The sequence below is a fragment of the Mauremys reevesii genome, linkage group 12 (assembly GCF_016161935.1).
Source record: "Mauremys reevesii isolate NIE-2019 linkage group 12, ASM1616193v1, whole genome shotgun sequence".
In the NCBI taxonomy this organism is placed as follows: domain Eukaryota; kingdom Metazoa; phylum Chordata; order Testudines; family Geoemydidae; genus Mauremys; species Mauremys reevesii.
The window spans coordinates 21,432,886-21,453,848 of NC_052634.1; the positions used below are offsets into that span (position 1 = coordinate 21,432,886).

General features: G+C 51.3%; 2 non-coding genes across 2 annotated transcripts; one reads left to right on the plus strand and one right to left on the minus strand.

The window, feature by feature from the left end:
* The first annotated feature begins 322 nt into the window (after positions 1 to 322).
* TRNAQ-UUG lies at positions 323 to 394 on the plus strand. The gene has a single exon. It is a non-coding gene; the product is annotated as a tRNA-Gln (tRNA).
* A 3,778-nt stretch (positions 395 to 4,172) lies between these two features.
* TRNAS-AGA lies at positions 4,173 to 4,254 on the minus strand. Its single transcript has one exon. It is a non-coding gene; the product is annotated as a tRNA-Ser (tRNA).
* Between the last annotated feature and the right edge of the window lie 16,709 nt (positions 4,255 to 20,963).

The window sequence follows — 20,963 nt, forward strand, 5'->3', positions numbered from 1 at the left end:
AGCCAGTCAGCGTGTGACTGTACGACCGGATCAAGCGACAGCTGCCCGAGTTCCAGGAGATGAGGCTGCAGCTGGCCGATATGAGCGGGAGCACCAAGTGAAGGGAGGGGCGGCCTCCCCTGACATTTTTGCAGCCTGAAGGGAATGGAGACAAAGCAGGGGGATGCAGGGACTCAGGGCAGGACCCGCCGATCTGATAGTGCAGGACCACAGTCGCTAGAGGAGAGAGAGTCCTGCAAGAGGAAGCTGCTGGTGGGAAGCAATAAGTGCAGAGTGCAAACCAGCCAAGAGTCACAGGGATCTAGAAAATGAAACAGCAGCAGGTCCCATGGTGTAATAGGCAGCACTCAGGACTTTGAATCCTGGAATCTGAGTTCAAATCTCAGTGGGACCTCCTGGAAATATGCAATTTTGCTGCAAAGCCCTGGAGCTCAATGTGCTTGGCTACCCTCTCTCAGGGTGAACTAGAGTGAGTTTTTTCCCTCCCACTGGAGATAGGTCTTTGGTCTGGCTGGTTCAATGGGCTGGCGGCTATAGGTTGGGGTCCTAGAACTTAACAGTCTGGCTAGAGAGTCCGGTGGGTTCACCATATGGTTGTTTCTCGCTACTTCACCTGATGTCCATAACTTTGGTCCCTGAAGCTGCCACACTCTTCCTCTTGCCCACATGGCATTTAAAGGAAGCAGTGCCAGGGCCAGGCTTCATAGTCAGGGCTAGGCAGAAGGGCGGAAGAGTCCCAGGCTGGAGCCCAACACACCTCTCCTCCTCTGGGCACCTAGAGCAGAGGCGGCTGGTGCTGACAGCTCCAAGGGAAGGCTTAAAAGCCACAGAGCAACCAAGGGCAGGGCTAGAGGAGGGGAGAACCATGCCTATGCGTGGCCAGCAGACAGCCACAGAGACACCCAGCCAGCCTGCTCCTTGGCATGCCGAACCCCCACTGAAGGCCACTAACAGACCAGCATTCTTTCTGCGGCTGTCATCACAAGGTGGTTGGAAAGCAGGTGGGGCCTCTCACCGTTCCCACTCAAGGGGCTTCTTTTGGTGGTGGGGCAGGAGATATTTCCCCCAAGAGGCTCTTTCCCAGCGGCTGAGAAGCACAGAAGTACCTGGTCTTTGCTCTTGCGGTGAAAGGGTTTAATACATTTAGGCGGCCTGGCTAGCTCAGCTGGCAGCACCTCTGGCTCTTACTCTGAAGGTTGAAGTTACAATTCCCTGTTTGGGTGCTTGGGGCTCCTCTTCAACAATACAACACACAATCTGCCTAAGCCCCCACCCAGTAACCTGGGGAAACTAACCCTGGCCACTGGGTGCCTCTAAGAGGCGATACTTTCCCCACTCACACGCACTGAGTGTAGAAAAGAAACTTTAATAAAAAGGAGGAAAATCACCTTGTATTAACTTGGGAAAACACCACAATCAGGATTCATAACACAACACTATGAGCAAAACACCCACCCACAGTGCACTGGGCAGTGGTCTTTTGCCTCAGGCTCTTAAATCCAGACACCAAAAGCTCTGTGGATGTGCCCCTCCCTTCACTGCACCTCACCCACAGCTGCTGGCCTGGGTCAGTGAAAACCCAGAGTTCACCTCTCACCTCCCGGGGGGAAAGCCCCTTTCTCCCTCCGCTGTCTGGCCACATTGCCGGCCACTTGCCGTTCCCCCCTGTCACTGCTCTGCTGGCCACCCTCTCTGCTCTGGGACGTCTTGTGGTCCCACCAGGAGTGGAACAGGCTCCCTAAAAGCAGGGCCGCCCAGAGGATTCGGGGGCCTGGGGCAAAGCAGGGGAGCGGACATAAAAAAAGGTGCCATCAACTGTGACGCATGTACTCACTGGGCGGCGTCCGAGTCTTCAGTGGCAGCGGGTCCTTCACTTGCTCCGCATCTTCGGCAGCACTGAAGGACCCGCTGCAGAAGTGCATCCAAAGACCCGGACCGCTGCCGGGTGAGTAAAAATTAAAAAGGCGTCTCTAGCCAGGGAAGGGATTCTCGGCCAGGGCTTGCGGGGCCCCTGCGGGGCCTGGGGCCTGGAGCAAATTGCCCCACTTGCCGCCCCGGGGTGGCCCTGCCTAAAAGTGGCAGCCACCAGAGCCCAAACAGTAGCCCCACCTTTTCCACTTAAGCCCACACCCCTGCCCCACCCCTTCTCCCCAAGGCCCTGCTCCTACAGTGCCTCTTCCCCCAAGACCCCTCCTGCCGCTCGCTGCTCTCCACCCCCTCCCCCCATAATAATTAAGAGGTGCTCCAGTGGTGCAATTGGTTAGTACACAGTATTTATAGGGCAGTGCTGAGAGGAGCTATGCTGAGGTTGTGAGTTCAAGTCTCACCTGTAGCACTGGTTTTCATTAACCAAGTGGTGTCACCCCCTCATTTGGCCTGTGGAATGTAGAATTCCAGCCCAGGGGACACAGAGGAGGGGAGGAGGCAGAAATGCCCCTTCACTTATTACCTCCTCTCCAGAGCACAGGTCAGAATCTACAATCCTTTCTTCTCCACCAGCTCCTGTGCCAGGATCCCTCAAGCAGAGCCTGGAGTCCTGCCCCTGGCATCTGTGCTATTGATAAACACTAAGTGACAGGGACAAAACACTCAAATCCCGCCTGGTGCGGGGAGCCAGGTTTGCTCTTCAAATTCTGTCGTTGGTACATTTCCAGGCCTGGGAATGTCCCACAACAGCATTTAATGGGAAGCTGCCTGCAGAACAGTTACACTGCACAGAGCTCCTGCGGAGGGGTGGGAATTAGTAACATTTTGAGGATCGTTTGGGAAATGAGCCTTTGCTGACAAGGTTTGTCTCTGTTCATATTTCACCTTCAGGTGTTATGTTGAGGGATCTTTAGTATATTTTTGTGAGGTTAATAACTATCTCCTCAACTTTATTTACTCAACTTAAAAATTGGTGTCATTTGATTTTTGCATCTCCCTGTGAAAATACAACTGACACGTGTGGTTTTCTACTGGGGGTCATGATGTTAAAGTTGGGGAATTCAGTCTCTGTACTTGTGGGGTCAGGTTGCTTTTTTACAGCTGCCTCACTGCCAGGCACACTGGGCTGTTAGCTGCACCCACTGTCCTTGCCAGGGGCCCCTGCTGAACCATGGGTGGCTGCACTGCAGTGTTGGGGTGACTCTGCAGGGGGAGAAGCTGTTGTGGAGCAATGTAGAGCAGGTGCAGGAAGGAGACGAGGTCACTATTCACATTCTGAACTGCACAATTTTCCAAATTTGGGAATAGATTCATAGATTCATAGACTTAAGGTCAGAAGGGACCATTATGATCATCTAGTCTGACCTCCTGCACAATGCAGGCCACAGAATCTCACCCACCCACTCCTGTAACAAACCCCTAACCTATGTCTGAGGTATTGAAGTCCTCAAATCGTGGCTTAAAGACCTCAAGGTGCAGGGAATCCTCCAGCAAGTGACCCGTGCCCCACGCTGCAGAGGAAGGCGAATGTCCGAGAACAATTCTAAGGGGAAGGTGAAAGCAGAGCAATGACACTGGAGATGCCCAGACCTCCAATGGGGGCAGCGTGGAAATTAATAATGGGAAGATCATTTGTGAAATTAGTCGTCACTGACAAGATTTGTCTCTCTTCCTATTTCATGCTGTGGTGTTAGTTAGAGGAATCAGTACAGCTTTTTACTATATTGATTAAACACTTAATTTTATTTAACCAAGCCAAAAACTTAGTGTCACTTATTTTTTCTCTGTCGTAGCAAGAACTAAATGAATTTTGTGACTTTCTGGAAAGTGCAGCGAGATTAAATGTGGGGAATTCAGTCTCTGTGTTTGTGAGCTGAGGTTTTCCCCTCACAGGTCAGTGTCTGCATTGAAATACCAAGAGGGATCTAAGGGCTGGTGTACACTGGGCACTGAACTGGCAGAGTGACGTCTCTCAGGGTGTGAAAAGCCCACACCCCCAAACCCATAGAGTTAAGGTGTCCTAAGCCCTGGTTAGATAGTGCTAAAGAAAAGGAAGAAATGTTGTGTCAATGCAGCTATTACACGGATGGGAAAACCCCTCCAGTCACTGTCTACTCCAGAGGGCTATAGCAGTGCCAGAGCAGCATTTTAAGTGTAGACAGAGTAAAACTAGATCTGGCTCCAGTTTGCACTGTGGATGCTCAGGTACTAACACTAGAGTAATAATAACAACAGCACAGTGCTTGTGTAGTTGGCAGGATTTGAACCTGCACAGGGAGACCCTAATGGAGTTCTAATCCATCGCCTTAACCACTTGGCCACAACTACTTGATATGCTCCTACTTTACTACATGATGATTCTGTTCTCACTGAATTGTCACTTCAAATTGTTTGCTCAGACCAGCTTCCCCAGCACACTCATGGCTGCATTAGTGTAAGTGTGTCCTTGGCTGAACAGCGAGAATTCCTGCCAATTTCCCTTCTGGTTGGAGCAGGATGAGAGTGTGTTTGTGTGAACGACATTGCTGTAGATTGTTGTTCATTCCCCACTCTGACAATTCAGACAGTCCCTTTCCTAGTCAAATCTCCAGCACATCGTTCCAATAGCAGGGGAGAGGATTTCTCTGGGGCACGGAGGGCTGGTGCATGAACTCAGCCTTGCATTCCATCCTTGATGTTTCATGGTCTACGAACAGCAGCAGAAAGAAAGAGCCGAGCCAATATCTCCCTGCCAATGATGCAGGTGCCACGACCCCTCTGTCTGACCATCATCATTGCAGGAGAGAAGGGTTCACTGGCATCGAATGCCCTGACTCAGACCAGAGACACAGGGAGGTTTTGCTGTTTATGGATCTGTGCAAAGGAAATTTTGTCTCTGTGTGAAACTGAGGTCGGAAAGGAAACGTCCACATGGTGGCCCAATGCTCTAGGGAATGTGGGTGAAGGACTTGGGCTGAGAAATGATTTAACAGGGGTTTGTATTTATTGCCCCGATTAAAATCTATGGCTAAAAGGCAGCCACTGTTGTTAGTACTTGTACCTGTGTTGGGACACCCCAGTGGGTGTCAAGTCCATTGTCTTCACCAGGGGCAGTCGATTATTTTATCAAGATACAAATTTCTTGGTCAAGGCCTGGACTCCAGAGAAAACAATACACTGCTGATAAGAAGAAGTACATCAAAAGATTTTGCAGCCACCATGGGCATAACTATGATGTGTCGTGTTTCACTCTTTATACCTGGCGCCACCTCCTTTCCCTTTAGCCTTGTAGTTGACCAAGGGCAAAGCTGAACATCTCCTCAGCTACCAGGGAGCGTTTGTGTCCATTCCTGCGAGCTACACAGGGGTTTGATGTTGCTGCTTTCAATCCTCTGGCTCTGCCGGGATAAGGAACAATTCAGGCTGTCACTGAACTGAAGGAGGAAGATCAGTTTTTGACAGGGAGAGGGACGCCTCCTCTTAAAGGTGTTTGTCTGGCTGGCAGTCCTGGTTCTCAGGTCTCGCCCGTGGGGCTCCAGCAGTTTTGGGACCGGGTCTCTCCCTTGGCCCCACCTGCCGCCCCAAGGCGCTCCCCCCCAGGGGCCCCAGCAGTGCAGCGGAGCTGAGCAGCATCTGCCTGCTCGCTCCAGTGGCTGCCGGCCCCTCCCAGAGTCTGCACGCCCTCCTTCCCCACCCCCCAGCCCGCAAACTCCCTCCCACAGCCTGCACCCCCTCCCTGCACAAACCCCCTCCCGCCCGCCCCCAATCTCCCTCCCACAGCCTGCACCCCTCCCTGCAAACACCCCTCCCGCCCGCCCCAATCTCTCCTCCCATAGCCTGCACCCCGACCCTTCCTCCTGTTCCCCCTGCCCCAGCCCCCAAACTCCCAGAGCCATAACAAGGAATTTTTGTGCCCGAGGCAAGGGCCGGCTCCAGGCTTTTTGGTGGCAGGTCCCTGAGTCCCTGTTGGAGGGAAGGACCTGCCACCCAATTGCCGCCGCTGCTTCATTCATCCTTCGGTGGCAATTCGGCAGCAGGTCCCTGAGTCCCTCTCGGAGGGAAGGACCCACTGACGAATTGCTGTTGAAGAAGCAGCAGTGGTAGAGCTGCCACCGAAGCGCCGCTGATCGGGGTAGAGCTGCGCCCCTCCACTTTGCGCACCCGAGGCAAGTGCCTCACTCGCCTCGCCCTTGTTACGGCGCTGCAAACTCCATCCCAGAGCCTGCACCCCAGAACCCCTCCCCCACCCAAACTCCCTCCCAGAGACCAGCCTCTCACCCCTTCTGCACCCAAACTCCCCCCAGAGCCTGCACCCCTCCTGCACCCCAATCCCCAGCCCAGGGCCTGCACCTATACCTCCTCTCCCCACACAAACTCCCTCCCAGAGCCTTAGGCAGGTGAGGGGCAGAGTTCTGGGGGGTGGGTTCTGGGCAGTATGAGTGACATTATTGGCCCTATGGGAGGACTGGAGGACTGGCACTGGCCCTAAGGTAAATTGAGGTTGAAACCCTGCTTTAAGGGATTGGAGCAATGCTGGAGAGACTGAACAAGAACAAGACTCCAACCCCATCATTCTTCCCTGGCCCAGAGAACCAGAGAGATGGGCCCATCCACCAATCACCCTCTGCTCATCGTCCTATCCCAGTCCTGACCTCCAGACTCACAGCTCTGCTGGTGCCCCTCACTCCCGACCCGCAGCCCCTGCCATCCCAGTCCTGACCTCCAGACTCACAGCTCTGCTGGTGCCCCTCACTCCCTACCTGCAGCCCCCTGGGTTCCTCCCAGCTCTAGCGGTGCCCCTCACTACCGACCCGCAGCCCCCTGGGCTCCCTGCTGAGCTCCCCAGTCACTGCGCTGCCAGTGCCCCTCACTCCTGACCAGCAGCCCCTGATATCCCAATCCTGACCTCCAGACTCACAGCTCTGCTGGTGCCCCTCACTCCCGACCCGCAGCCCCTGCTATCCCAGTCCTGACCTCCAGACCCACAGCTCTGCTGGTGCCCCTCACTCCCGACCCGCAGCCCCTGCTATCCCAGTCCTGACCTCCAGACTCACAGCTCTGCTGGTGCCCCTCACTCCTGACCCGCAGCCCCTGTTATCCCAGTCTGCCTAATTATCTAGTGGAACAAGCTCCGCAAGGGACGTGGTTAATTCCCCATCACTGCCCTGTGTAAATCAAGACCGCAGCTCTTGCTGCAAGACACCTGGTGTGTGGGTGTCCCTGTTTCCCCTTCAGAACCTCTGGTACATGGTGCTTCCCTCCTCCCAGTTCAAGATCCCCATCATGTGGGTGCTCCCATCCAGGATCTCTGGTGGGTGTCTCTGTCCCCCACCCCATGAACTAGCTCCAGTGTGTGGTTTCCCCTGTCTGCCCCCATCTGGGATCTGTGGGTGTCTCTGTTCCCGTTTTCAAGATCCGTGTTGCTTGGGTGCGTCCCTTCCCCCAAGTCAGAATCCCCAGCGTGTGGGTGCTCCCACCCCCCTCCAGTCTCTGCGGGGGTGTCTGTATAAAAAGAGACCGTGTCTCACTGTCTTGCCCAGGCTACGCTGCAGGGGCTATTCACAGGTGCGACCCCACTACTGATTGGCATGGGAGTTTTGACCTGCTCTGTTTCCAACCTGGGCCGGTTCACCCCTCCTTAGGCAACCTGGGGACCCCAAGCTTCCCTGGGATCACCATATTGATGCCGAACTTAGTGTGGACACCCGATCGGCACAGCCCCCTGCAGCCTAGAACTCCTAAGCTCAAGCAATCCACTGGCCTCAGCCTCCCCCAGAGCTGGGAATCACAGGCACCAGCCACGGGGCCCAGCTGGTTACAGGGTCTCCCGCTTCCAACTTCAGGCTTCAGCCTGGGAGCTCTGCGCTCAGAGCTGGTGGAAGTGGAGCCTGGAACTGAGATGATACGCTGAAGATTATTTGCAGTGCACGCTTCACATGGAGGTGAAAACACGGGGCACAGATCTTTGAGCACAACCCTCGTCCTGAGCAATGGGTGAGTGGGGGGGGGGCTGCATAAAGAGAAACCGGCTCTCCCTGGCAGGGCTGCAGCAGCTCTTCACAGGGGCAGTCCCATGGCCAATCGGTACCAGAGTTTTGAAAGCCTCCTTTTACTGGACTGACCTGGCTCCCCTCTCTCTAGGGGGACTGGCGACCCCAAACTTCCCAGAAACCATCATAGCGAGGCCAACCTGAGCACAGACACCTGCTCAGCACCCCGGGGTGCAGCCCTGAACCCCGGCAATCAGCTACGCTCAGCTGCCCACCCAACAAGCGTTACACGCAGGAGCCTTCATGCCCCGCGTGTTCAGCTCCCTCCCAGCGCCAGCTTTAAACTCCGCTGCTCAGTTCTAAGCTTTGGCCACACGGGGGCAGCCTGGAGCTCAGCCAACGCCTCCCGTTGCTGGTTGCGTTTCCCGCTCCTCGTGGCAGGTTCACACCCCGCAGGCAGATCTCTGAACCGGAGCCGAACCGTTCCCCAAATCCAGCGCTTTAGCAGCAGCTTTGCTAGGAAAGCGCTGACGTCCCCAAGTAAAGTAAGAGCCAGAGCGCTGTGTCCAGGATCTTCTATTGGGCCCCTCACCGTGGTGTCTGTCAGGCGCAAGGAGAAACCAGAGAAATGTTTTCATGGAGTTTAAGGGCAGAAGGGGCCATTAGCTCAGCTAGTCTGACCCCCGAATAACACAGAATTACACCATGACACGTATTGATCCCACAGACCTTAGACAGATCAAAGCATTTCAGCCCTCAGGAAGGAGGCTAAACTGGGTACCAGAGGCAGCGAACAAGGGGCCCCCAAGGCAATGGCAGGGAACTGACGAGGTGAAATATGCCCAGATGATCCCAGCAGGTGACCCACCCCCATGCCGCAGAGGTGGGAGTCCCTGTTCCTCCTGCCCTTAAGAATCTCTGGTGGTAAGTGGGTCCCCCCAGTTCCCCAGATAAGAATCCTCCATGGGATTTCCCTGGCTTCACCTCCAGATAAGAACATTGTGTGGAGGGGGTGGGAGGCAGGTTGTCTGGCAGATCTGTAAAGGGGGACTGTGTCTCCCTGTCTGGCCCAGGCTCCTTGGAGGAAGTGATCTCAGTGTGTCTGGCTGTCTCCATTCCTCCCACCCATAAGAATCCCTGGTGTGTGGGTGCACCCTAGACCATTAAGGATCTCTGGTGGGTGGGTGTCTCTCTCCCCCTAGTGAGGATCTCTGGGACGTGCCTGCATAAAAAGAGACTTTGACTCACCCGGGCTGGGCTGCCATCATGGAACAGACCAGGTCCTTCTGTGGAGGTTTTGCGTTCCTCCAAGGACGTGATCTCAGTGTGTGTGGATGTCCCTGTCCCTTCAACCCTTAACAATCCCCGGTGCGTGGGTGCGCTGGGCCCCATTACAATCCCCTCTGTCTTACCCATGAGCGATCCGGTGGATGTGGGTGTTCTCCACACTAATGGCGGTGTCTGGTTCCCCTGTCCCTCCTGGTTAATAGTGGAGTGTGTGGGTGTCCCCCCGCCCGTTAAGGATCCGTGTTGTGTGGATGCCCCCGTTCTTCTCATTAAGAATGGTGCAACGGAGCATATGGGTGTGTCCCCCACCCCATGAACTAGCTCCCGTGTGTGGTTCCCCTGCCCCCATCGAGGCTGTGTGGTGTGTGGGTGTCGCTGTTCCTCTTTTCAAGGTCCGTGTTGCAGGGGGGCCTCCCTCCCCCCAAGTCAGAATCCCCAGCATGTGGGTGCTCCCATCCCGCCTCTGCGGGGGGGAGGGAGGTCTAAAAAGAGACCATGTCTCACCCAGGCTACGCTGCAGGGGCTACTCACCGGCATGCTCCCACTACTGATCAGCACGGGAGTTTTGACCTGCTCCATTTTCAACCTGGGCCAGTTCACCCCTCCTTAGGCAACCTGGGGACCCCAAGCTTTCCCCGGATCACCATATTGATGCTGAACTTAGTGCGGACACCCAATCGGCACAGCCCCCTGCAGCCCAGAACTCCTGAGCTCAAGTGATCCACTGGCCTCAGCCTCCCCAGGCGCTGGGATCACAGGCACCAGCCATGGGGCCCGGCTTGTTTTGCTGCCTGGCAGCTGGAGCTTTAAACTCTGCTTGTGAGCTCTGTGCCTTGGCCAGACGGGGACAGCCTGGAACCGGGAAATGCTCCTGCTCCCCCCGCCCCCGTCTCATGTCGAGCTGCAGGCGCCGTTCTAATCTTTGGCCACACGGGGGCGGCACTAACGGTCCCATCTAAACGCTGTTTGCGTTCGGACCTTCGGATCGCAGATTGTAACCCGAGGGCAGATCTCTGAGTGGAGCCAAATCCTTCCCCAAACTGAACATTGAAGCAGAAGCTCCCCTTGGAAATATCAGGATTTTTGCCTTTAAAAACAAGGGAAATGTCTACAGAGAGAGACTGAAGAAGCTCAATTGATTTAATTGACTCCATGAATGTTCCTCTGTGTCCCCCTAAGAGTCATGCCCCACTTTTTGGGGACCACTGAACCCTACTCGCTAATCAGGGGCTAGTGATGCCAAAGCCCAGGGAAAGGGAGAACAAGTGCGGGGCCCCCAGCACTGGAGCCATGTGAAGGGGCTGCAGGAGAGGGGCAATGGCTGGTGGCCCAGGGAGTTAAGGGCAAAGGGGGCACAGGAGGGGCAGGAGTTAGGGGTGAAGGAGGCGCAAGGGTTGGGAGCGCAGGAGCTAGTGGTAAAGGGGGAGTGGGGATCGTCCAGGGGCCATGGGGAAGTGCCAAAGTACAAGCTTTGCCCAGGGCACCATTTCCCCTAATGCTGGTCTGAGTAAACAATTGGAAATGACCCTTCAGTGAGACCAGAACCATAGTGTAGAAAAGCCCCTTTGTTAAGTGGTGGTGGCTGAGGGCTTAGGGTGATGGGTTAGAAAGCAATGGGCGTCTTTCTGTGGAGGTTTGATTCTTGCCTGCTAGGCAAGGCTGGTGTGTGGCGTCTCTATGTCTGATCATCCACAGTGCCACAGGGAGCCAAGTCTAGACATATTCAGAGGCTTTATGCCAGGGTTTCTCAAACTTCCTTTCACTGCAACCACTGCAAACTTACTACATGGCCTTGGAAAGAGGGACCAAGCCCCTCTACACTGTGCAGAGTCAGGGGAGGCAAAGCCTGAGCCCTGCCCCAGTGAGGGGAGGGCAAAACCAGAGCTTGAGGGATTCAGCCCTGGGTGGTCGGGCTCAGACTTTTGGCTTCAGCCCCAGGCCCAAACAAGTCTAATGCCAGCCCTGGTGACCCCATTAAAACAGGGTTATGACCCACTTTGGGGTCCTGACTCACAGTTTGAGAACCACTGCTCTGTGCTGATGGAAGAGAGTTTTCCTGTGGGTGTAGTTAATCCACTTCCCAAGAGGTGGCAGCTATGTCAGTGGGAGAAGCTATATCGGTGGGTGCACAGCTGTGGTGTTTGCCACATTTAAGAAGTTTAATCAAACCCCATTTTTAAAACCACCTGTGTTCTGGGAATGGCAAAGGAGCTCGATGAATCAGGGTTTGTCCTTCAAAGTCCTGGAGATCACAATTCTATAATCCTGTCTTCATGGGTGTATAGCTCAGTGGTAGAGTGCTTGTCAGCCAATTAAGTGGTCCTTGGTTGAAACCACTGTGTTCTCTTATAACCTTCTTTCTTTTTTTAAAAAAAAGGAAAACATTTTCATTTCCATTCTCCATTATGTTCAGGAGCTCCACTATACAGGGGTGCTTGATATGAATGTAAACACTCAACATTTCGCTGTCCAAACACATAAAAACCTAGCAAACCTGTCCATCAGCTGAAATCAGTTCCAGTTCTCTAAGTGTCTAGTTTATGTTTTCATCAATTAAACAAAAGTATCGTATGAATGTACATTTGCAGATCCCTCTTCTCCAGGAGCTATGCTGTGCAGAAGAACAAGAACCACATCCAGCTGCAGTTCAGGAATCTGATGACCAAAGAGCCACCAAATGTTCTGAGGGCTGGAGAAAAATGCCTTCTAGTGAGCTATTGAACGAGCTCAACCTGTTTCGCTTATCAAAAGAAGATTGAAAGGTGACTTCATTGAAGTGTTGAAGGGCCTTAATGGAGAGAAAATATTGGATAGGAAAGGGCTCCTTAATCTAGCAGAGAAAGGCATAACAAGACCCAATGGCTGGAAGGTGAAAAGGGACATCACAAAGGCTTTTTGCAGGACCTCAGACTATTGGTCAAAGGTGGTGGGGAGGTGGTGACCTCACAGAGAGATGCTGACATCAGCCAGACAGGACAGGGGCGAGAGGCCAGGGAAACCTCAGTGACCCCTGTGGCTTTGCTTCAGCAAGTCTCCTTCTCCAGGTCTCTCTTTGAGGACTGAGAGAGTATTCGTGTTCACGGACGTGAGCGCCAGGAGGAACCTCTTTCGAGTTTTCTCCTTCCCTTTTCGTGATTTTACTAGAAAACAGACGTCCCTGTTTAGCAGGTAAGAGCCTCCTCGAGGTTTGAAACCTGTTCAGTCTGAGCCATCTGGTGACAGTTGAATTCTAGGCATGGAAAACACGAGTTTAAGGAGGCAGAGGCAGGAAATGGGCCCTTTGCCCACAGAAATGGTCTATAGGGGATGGCTGCAGGCAGCAGGTGGAGAGATAATCTCATCAAAATTATTTGACTACTGGGTAATGTAATCAAAATCACTAAAGGAATGTCAGGGGTTTCTATTGGCACTTAACTTGCCTGCCCCTGGCTGGCTCTGGTTGTACAAGATGGACGTGTAATCGGGGTTCAGTTGTGTAAAAAAGAGTAATCGCAGTGCAAGGGATGTTAGGTAAAGGAGAACTGTGTGTGATGATGTAAGGTTTTAAGGACCTAAACTGACACTCATGGTTTGTAAAACTCTTGTTTTGTAGGTTTAAGATGAATTGGTTTGGTTCTGCTTTGTTGGGATTTTTTTATAATGCCACTGAAAATCCATTTGAATCATTCAAAGTGGCAAAACTGCCAGACACCTTTTGCCAGACACAGGTAACTAGTGTTGTTTGGGTTTGGGATTTAGCATTTAACCCTTAAGGTACCTCACTACTCTATAAAGTTCAAGACCAAAGTTATGGCTGTAGTAAGGGGCAGCCAGAACCAGAAGGATGGAGAAAGAAACATTGGTTGGCCAGACGGACAGATGGACAAACCGAATAATTAAGCCTCTGTTTTTAAAAAAAAGGCTTAAAAACATTAAAAGGAAAAAAGGGGCGAAATGTTTCCCCGTTTACCAAAATACCTCAGCCTAGCTCTGCCCTTGGGGTTTGGGGGTGGGGGGTGCCGATTGCAGGGTTCGCCTAGGGCGCCAGGTGCTGGCAGCTAGTCTAGAGCTGCCCCTGCCCAGAGGCCTTTATTCCTCCAGGCTGCGAGGACAGAGGGGGTGTCAGGAAGTTGCCCCTTCAATCCCACACACAAAACCCCTTCTTAGGAAAGGCAAAATCCTGAAGAGAAAAAGTGACATCAAGAAGGACTCCAGAGGCAGAGTTTTTTAAGACCTTGGGGAATAGTTGAGTGCCTGACCAGGGACTTGAACCCTGGGCTTTCAGATTAAAGGTCTGATACTTGGCCCACTGAGCTAGCCAGGCTCCTGGAAAGAGTGAGCAAGTTCATGCAGAGGAGAAACTACGGAAGAAAAAGCGAGCAGGAAACACTAGAGGAAACCTGCTGGTCTCTCTCTCTCTCTTCCCAGCCCTAGCCCTGGCCCGCTCCTCCCACCAGCGCCCTGAGGCATTTTGCCAGCACCATGCCCCAGTCAGCTCCACCCTCCCCAAAACACTGGAAGGCCCAGCTCAGGGACCTGGCCACTCTTAGAGCCGCCTCTTCTGCCCTGACCAAGAGGGAGGGGGATTGAGTCTCCCTCCCTCAGGCCTGTGCTTCAGCATTTCTGGGGAAAGACCAACGCCACCAAAGTGACTTTGGGCCAGTAGGTCAACCAAGAGGGCGGTTTCCTGTGCCTGGCTGCAGCCCAGCTGCAGAACTCAGAGTAAACCCAGCTCCCATCCCTCCCTACAGGGCTCCAGACAAGGCCAGTCTGCTGGATCCGGCGTTCCCTCTGGTGCACAAGTCACAACAGCCAGCAGGCAAAAGACCGGCTCCCGTGTCATTTGAAAGAGCAAGACAAAGCCTTGAAACTCCACCTATGCTTAGGTATGAAGCCACAGGTCCCAGAGTCCCACAGAGATCTGAGCTCAGCTCGCACTAGTCAGTGTCCTGACAGCTGAACTTTACACCACAGGACCAGATGGTGTCACTGTCTGTAGACACCTGTGACCCTCAGCTGGCAGGTTTGCACTCTGCACTCTGGACCCCCACGGTTAAAAGCCTCATGTTCTTCCCACCAGCAGTTTCCTCTCACAGGACTCTCTTTCCTCCTCCAACAACTATAATCCTGATAAACCACATCCGTGGGGCCTGCCCTGAGTCCCCGCATCCCCCTACTTTGTCTCCTGTTGGGATCAAGGAGACGCGGAGTCAAGAGGTTTGTTAAGCAGGCGTCCCGAGCTCTCTTGAGCTGGGTTTTTATTAGTAATTAGATCAAAGAGCATGAGATCATGGTTACTTGTAACATATTGATTGGTTCACCCACAGCCATCTCCCCTTGTGCAATATATCATGAATGGTGAAGAGACTACGTGAGCTATTAGAGGGGCTACGTGCGCTATTGCCTAGTCTATGCTTAATCAATAACCTGAGCATTGCTTTACCTTAAGCCAGGAGTAAATGTAATAAACACGTGTGTGGTTTGCCAGCACAGCATGTTTCACTACATCTCCCCCTTTTTGTTTTTAAGCAATTTGCAGGCATAATGAATGCTCTGTTTTGTATTAAGTCGTTGCCAAGGGCAGCCTTGGACAAATAGGCTAATAAGTGAAGGAATACACTGTAATATGCAGCAACAAAGTATTAATCCTGCAGCTATAACAATAACATATGCAAACATTTGCTTTAGCCAGGATAGGTCTGGCAGCCATCCAGTAAGCCAGTCCCAGAATCCTGAAAAACCAACATCCATAGTAACTTCTTTTGTTAAATTATGTAGTTTTACAATTTGGTTGTCCACTGCTTTTTCATTATTGCTTAGGTTAAAGCAACACATACCATCCAATTTTTCACACCCATAATGATGTTGCATTAAAAGATAATCTATGGCCGCTCTGTTTTGCAAAAGTCCATGTCTTAATTCGCTCTGTTCCTCATTTAACAAGGCTAGAGCTTTAGAAGTTGTATTTAAGGCTTTTACCGCCGAGCAGGCTAAGGCGTTAATATTTTTACTGTTTCGCGCCGCCAGACCGGGCACCCCAACCAGGGATACGGCCAGTGCGACGTATTCGGCCTTACTAATTAGGGCCGTGTGACTATCACAGCTTTCATCAAGGAATACACTTTGTTTTGTCTTAGTAAGTGGTGTACCCTTAGCTTCCTTTTGAGGCAAAACCAAAGACAGCCTACTAAGACAGCATGGAGTTTCATGACTGATGTTGGCTGGAATGTAGTTAAAGGTATATCCGGGGCAGGACCAGAACCAGCCCCTTGGCAATTGTAGGTACTCATACATATATGATATATTAACCATACTTGAGCAATTGAAGTTCCCTTTTGGGAATTGAATACAAGTCTTTTTGGTACAATTAACCATTCTAGCACAACTAACATTAAAACTAGCAACATGCGGTGTTAACAGGGTAACGGCAAAACGCGGTTTGTGCGTTAGTCGATCTCCCCAATTATGGTACCCGGGGTACCCTAAGGTCCTAAGGGTAGAATTTTGTTCTAGAGAATTATAGAAACATGTATCATTGTTGATGTCTTTGGGATTATGGCATACTGGTATTAGGCAAGATCCTAGCACCTCCCCCACCGCCCTCTGCTCCGTTAAGCAGAAGGTACTTTGGTTTAAAGTCTTTGCAAATACCTCCCATATATTAAGATGAACCCCCCCAGTCATTATCGGCCCCCCTTCCGTAGGGACAGTAGTTAAACTGAAAATAATTATTGTTAACAAAAGTACAGAATTGGCATTTAAGGAGGCTATTAATGCCATCATATAGTTCTCTGCCGTTTTCTCTTGTCCTGTTTTTTCCAACAGTTGTTCAGCCTGATTAGCTAGGTTCTTTACTTGGCCCCATGTGACAGGTGCATTTCGTTGGCCCCCTCGTTGTCGGCCCGTTGTCACTTTTCCTTGTTCATCATATAAGTGTATGTTGAAGTCAGGGATGGGGTTGCTCAGTCCCTGATGCCACGCCATCCTTGTATGGTCGAACGTATCGTGCAGGTACCCAGAGCGGGCCGCTTGGTGTTGATATAGCTGCGTAACCGCGCCCCCAGGTGATTAGTGGCACAGGTTCGCTCCACTCCGGGCCAGGTAGCTGACGATAGGTTACCTTTGGAGCAGGAAGAACTTCAGTCGTCTGATAATGCCGTTGTGCCCTGGTAAAAATTTGAGAATTGAAAGGTAATAGATTTAAATGATTGAGTGTAAACAGTACTTGAGCCAGCCATTCTTCCTTTTCTGTCAGGCTGCCGGGGACAATTCCCCCTTTTTGTTTTTGCCGCAGGAGGGCAGTTTTTAATGTGCGATTAGCTCGTTCTACAATGGCTTGTCCCTGGGAATTGTATGGGATGCCAAAGGTATGCTTGATTCCCCATCGCGTGCAGAACGCTGCCATCGCTGAAAAGCAATAGGCTGGGCCATTGTCAGTTTTTAAAGCTGATGGCTTTCCCATCACTGCAAAGGAACGAATGAGGTGATTACAGACATGTTTTGCCTTTTCCCCTTTTTGTGGCGTTGCCCATATATATCCAGAATAAGTGTCTATGACTACATGCAAATAGGACCAGGGAGCTAATGCTGGGAACCGAGTGACGTCCATTTGCCACAATTGGTTTGCACCGAGCCCCCGAGGATTTACCCCGATAGCGGGGCCTGCGAGGTTTCCAGTACATTCAGGGCACTGCTGAATAACCGCTTGTGCATCAGATAGTGGTATGGAAAATTGCTTGGCCAATGCCCTAGCATTTTGGTGATGTAAGGAGTGACTTTCCATGGGAGAGCAGGGGAAAGCCTTTAAGGCGTTATCAGCATAGGCATTGCCTTGCGAGATTTCTCCGGGGAAAGGCTGATGACTTCTAACATGTGCAATAAAAAATAGATGTCGTCGGTGCCGTAATATCAGTTGTAGGGAAAGAAATAAACCAAGCAAATTATTATCCAAAGATGCAGTAACACAACTAGAAGCAATATTACTAACAACATTTGCAGCATACAAACTGTCTGTTATGAGGTTAACCGGTTGATCAGAAAATGCGTTAAAGGCAAGAATTAACGCAGCTAGCTCCGCACGCTGAGGAGAGCGTTGCGGTAAGGTAAACTGGGATTTCCACTGGTCATTTTTCTTCCAAGCGACTACCCCTCTGGAGGGGCCACCATCGGTGAAAATGGTAAGAGCTTCTTGTATGGGAACGGGAGATACCAAGTAAAATACTTTCAGTGGAATATGCTGAGCAACTTGGAGACGAGGATCCTTGGGAGTATGGTAAGTTACGGACCCAACATAATTGGCTAGGGCTATTTGCACCTCCTCCGAGTGCATACATGCAACTTCCCAGGTGGCGATGGGGATGGGGATAACAATGTTTACTAAATCCATGGCAAACAAGTTTAGTGCTCGATTGCGTCCTTTAGTGATTAATTGAGCAAACATTCCAGACAATGGGACGAGTGTGTTTTTGTGTGTGTGTGGTAAATACATCCACTCGAGGATAAATTCTCTCTCACTTGTATGTTGAAGTAATGCCCCCATGAATTGCTTAGTGTCCCCAAGAATGATTAAGGACGGGGGCACGTCAGGTACTGCTCTATCTACCCATCTGTCTGCCATGACTTCGTTGACCTTATGCACTACCTCCTGTTGTTTGTTTGTTAGTGATATTATGTCTCCCGGTTGCTTTCCTAATTTTAGGGCATTAAACAGTGGAGTTAGCATAGATGTGGGAATCTTGTAATACGGTCTTATCCAATTTATGGATCCCAGAATTTGCTGTAGTACTACATATGTTAATTTTTTTGGCAAGGTAAGTTTTGGAAGTATGGGCATGGAGTATGCTGCAAGCATTTTATGACCTAAATATTGAAAAGGTTCGGCTTCCTGTATTTTTTCCGGGGCTACTACCAGACCCGATTGACTTAAGATATCAGTTAACTCACTTTTCCATGTGGTGGGTAGGGGCCTACCGGCTATTAAGATATCGTCCATATAATGGTATACAAGTAGCTTTTTGAACTTATTTCTGAAAGGCTGAAGAGCAGTATTTACAAAATACTGACACATGGTAGGGCTATTTAACATGCCCTGGGGTAACACTTTCCAATGATAACGTGTTGTGGGTTGGGCGTTGTTCAGGACTGGCACTGTGAATGCAAAATACTTTCTATCCTTTTCCTGTAACGGTATTGTAAAGAAACAATCCTTTAAATCAATTATTGCTACCTGGTAGTCATAAGGGATTAAATTTGGATTGGGGAGGCCACACTGCAGGGGGCCCATTGGTTCTAGTATTTTATTAATTTCCCTCAAATCGTGAAGGAGTCTCCATTTTCCTGATTTTTTCTTAATTACAAAAACAGGAGTATTGTACGGGCTTGTAGTATGCTCAATGTGTCCATCTTTTAATTGTTGCTCAACTAATTGCTGCAAAGCTTCTAATTTGTCTTTAGGTAATGGCCATTGTTCTACCCAGACTGGTTTATCAGTTTTCCACTGTAACGGAAGAGCCTGAGGCTTACTCATCTTCCAAAACCAGTTTTGCCCCTATCTGTTCTAACAAATCTCTTCCCCAAATGTTAAACTGTAAAGGCAATATGCAGGGTTGAATATATGCTATTATGGGGCCTTGCTCCTGGGATTTTACCGGTAACCATTGAGAGCTCTTTTTAGATGCCTGGCTTCCTCCTACCCCGAATACCGCAGGGGCTATCTCAGAAGGCCAGTGAGGTTCCCAATCCTTTTCAGCTATGACAGAAACATCCGCCCCTGTGTCCAACAAACCGGTCAGCCACTTACCTTGGAGTATATACTTACGTTGAGGTTTGTGCAGGGATATTCGGTGTACCAACGCCGCCACCTGTGGGTGAAAGGAAGAGTCGCTGTCGCCTTCAGTACGGGTGGATCCGAAACCTCCTGTACGTGTTACCTGTGATTTTTCTCCAGGGAGCTCATATGGCAACAGTATCAGTTGTGCCCAGGAGTTCCCTCGTCTTAAAGTAAAAGGCAGGTGACTCCAATACTGAACATATATTTTTCCCTGATAATCAGCATCAATCACTCCTGGAACTACCATAATTCCTTGTTTACTTGCTGATGACCGAGGGAGTATAATGCCCACCGTCCCTTCAGGAAGGGGCCCTTTTAGTTGAGTAGGCATTAAAAGAACTTCCCCCGGTAAGAATGAGGATTTTTCTTCTTGATTATACAAGTCTATTCCAGCACTGCCGGTCGTTGCCGGTTGCGCCCTAGTCAATTCTTCCGCCCCCGTTGTTTTTCCGGGGCCCGGGGAGGGCCCGATCACTGGTTTCCCTGCCCTAGTCCTGATCGACATTGATTTGCCCAATGATACCCCTTGTTGCATTTAGGACATTTTCTGGAGGGCCTACCCCCTTCCTGGGGTTTTCCTTTATGTGCCCCCCCTCCGGGTGCCCTACACTGGCTTTTAAAGTGTCCCGGTTTTTTGCAATTAAAACAATTTCCTGCTGGTTTATTACCTTGTCTTATAGCCCCCGCCAAAAGAGCCATAGCATGGGTTTGACTACCGACATCCGCGCAAGCCTGAATCATGTCCGCTAAAGTGTACGAGGGGCGATGTATTATAGATTGCAGTACCTTCTTGCAATCAGCATTAGCTTGCTCATAGGCCAGTCGCTGTAAAAGCTCTGTCTGTGCCTCCTCGTTATCAACCTGCCTCTGTACTGCTTCCTTGAGCCTATCTATGAACTGCGGATACGGCTCTGTAGGCTGCTGCCGGGTGGCTGTGAAAGACCTAGTCGGTTTCCCACTTACGGGAACCCTTCTGAAAGCTCTCATAACACTAAGTTTAGTACGAATATATGTGTCTGGGTCTAACTCCAACTGTCCCTCTATAGTGCTAAATTGGCCTGCTCCATAAATCTGGTCAGGCGTGGCAGCTGGGGTTGAGTATCCTACAGCAGCTAACCTGAACTCACTGTCCCACACCATATACTGGGCGGGGGTCAGCACCATACGAAATAAGTCTTTCCAATCTTGTGGAGCCATCGTGTAGCCATTTCCAATTCCTTCTAAGATGCCTGCCACAAAATTAGACCTGATGCCTGTCTCCGTGATAGCTTTTCTCACTTCCCTCAGTACTGTATACGGTAGCGCCGTCCACTGTGCATCGACTCCTGCCGCTATAGGCATTAACATGGGCAACTCCCCCTCCCACTGATGTTCTTCCTCCAAACTCAATTCCCCCGTCTCACGCGCCAACGCAACCGCCGCCCGGACGCAGCCCCCACGATTCCCCCGGAAACAAGGCTGATCAGTTCCTTTATCAACGGGGGGATCCGAGGGCCGCTGCCCCGTATCCGACACCGCAGGCGCTGGTGGTAGCACCCGCGGGTACGGAGGCGGTGTCGTCAGCGTGAGAAGCGGGGCGGCAGTGAGAGACGCCTGTGGCCCCAGTTTTCCCACTGCCTCAGTACAGCGCTGCCACATGAGCAGGTGCTGTACTGCTGCTCTCGGTTTCTCAAAGAGCTGTGTTCCTATCTTTTGCCAATCTTCTTGCTGCAGGGACCCCTCTTCGGGATACCAGGGGCATTGACATTCTATTTCCTTAACAAAATCCTCTACATGCCGCAGCGTAACCGCTGGGCAACCGCTCCCCTCAATGAGCTTAAATAATTCCTTAGCATGAGCCTTTTGTGGCACTGATAAATCGCTCCCCATACTCACGAGTGGCTGTTTCCAGCGGGTGCACCTAGACTATTCCAGTCGGATGAGCAGGGGTTCTCGGGATCCGGTGAATCACGTCGGGGTCACCAGATGTTGGG